The sequence below is a fragment of the Myotis brandtii genome, unplaced genomic scaffold (genome assembly GCF_000412655.1).
Source record: "Myotis brandtii unplaced genomic scaffold, ASM41265v1 scaffold9, whole genome shotgun sequence".
Lineage (NCBI taxonomy): Eukaryota > Metazoa > Chordata > Mammalia > Chiroptera > Vespertilionidae > Myotis > Myotis brandtii.
Genome location: NW_005371693.1, coordinates 1,069,826 through 1,071,468, shown reverse-complemented (window position 1 = coordinate 1,071,468; position 1,643 = coordinate 1,069,826).

Genomic DNA, 1,643 nt, shown 5'->3' with positions numbered 1-1,643 from the left:
ATATAGAATAAACTTGCTTAATTAGACCTGCTTTCTGATTTAGCTAAACTTTTTCCAGCCCAGTGAAGCACCCCAACTTCTCTTTCAGGTAATTGTCAGCAACACAGCAGTAAATATCAACACAAAGCAGATTATTATTGTAGATCACGCAGGGAGAACAAAGGGTAAAATATTAACCTGCAGCAGTGTTTGACTATATTCTGCGCAGTGAGAAAACTGAAGTAATTTTCAAGGTCCACCATTTCTTACTTCTTTTCAGTCAGGTCAAGTTTCTAAGCTTTCTAAATCTCCGTTTTCCGGTTAATGAAAAGAAAATAGGATTCCATTGAATCTCCTGTCTATCAACTCCAGGACTTCTGTGAAGATCAAATGAGATAAGGCATGGGAAAACGCTTCACAGACATTTGGTTACAGTGTGAAATGTTCGCACCTGGGTATAAAGCAAGTCATGTTCCTGGGCTAAAGAAACTCCAAGAAGGCTAATTGCTAGGGAGAGGAAGCCGGACATTGCTATGTGATGTCATTACCTGGAGAATCCACTTCTTCCTTTTCTAAATTGTCCCCTTTCTTCAATTCTCTTTTACACACCTCCATTTTGCCATCCACCCTCTCTCTCTATTCTCTTTTTCTACATTTTCACTCTTTTTCTTTGGTTGCCTCTACTTCTGAAAAAGTTTGAGATGAGGAATGGAAAGAGGAGGTTTTAAAGTGAAAATGAGACACTGAGGAATAATGGAAAGAAATGGGACACATTAGCCCCTTCCTCCCCAACCTCAAGCTTCACAACACAGTCTCAACTTCAGCAATTTTCACCTTTTTTTTTTGCAGCATCTTTGATACATTTTCAAGGAGATTTTATCAAGTCAAGGCTGAATCTTCCAAAGTATTGAAACACAAAGCAATCCACTCTTCTAATTTATGTCCTTGAAATTTCTGTAATGCATTTCCCCAGAGTCATTTTACCAACATTTTGGCTGATTAGGGCAAGATACCTTGGTCATGTAAAGTTAAACAGGGTTTTTAAAATGTAATGTCCTTACATAAACAACATGTTCTGTACTCTGATAAATAACTTCAGAATTGTTTAATGTTTTATATTGGCACTTAATTCCCAATCCCTCCCACTAAGCCTTCCCTTATATCAATTCTAACTTTAATTTTTAAAGGAAACACTTCAAATGATTACACATTCAATACCAGAGGACAAGACCACCAGTCTAATGAATTAGTTATTAAAAGGAGAGACATGAGGAATATGTTAGAATTTCTCATAAATTCATATCTAAAAGTGATCATTTTATTTATCCAACTCTTTTTATCTAGGGGTGTGGTAAAATTTGCCCAAAGTTGCACATGAGTTGGGGGGGGTGGGGAGTGTCCAGTCTCCCCTCTGGGCTTCTGTATATTCTAGTGGCCTGGTGCACGAATTTGTGCACATTGAAAGGAAATTAATTAGAAGAACTATTTTAATATCACTATTCCCCCTTTCTCTATAATAGAAGTGTCAACCAAATTCACGATCAACAATGAGAGATCTAACACGCATGCTGCAATTGGCGCCAGCGAGAGCTTTATATATATAGATAAACTTGCTTAATTAGATTTGCTTTCTGATTTAGCTAAACTTTTTCCAGCCCAGTGAA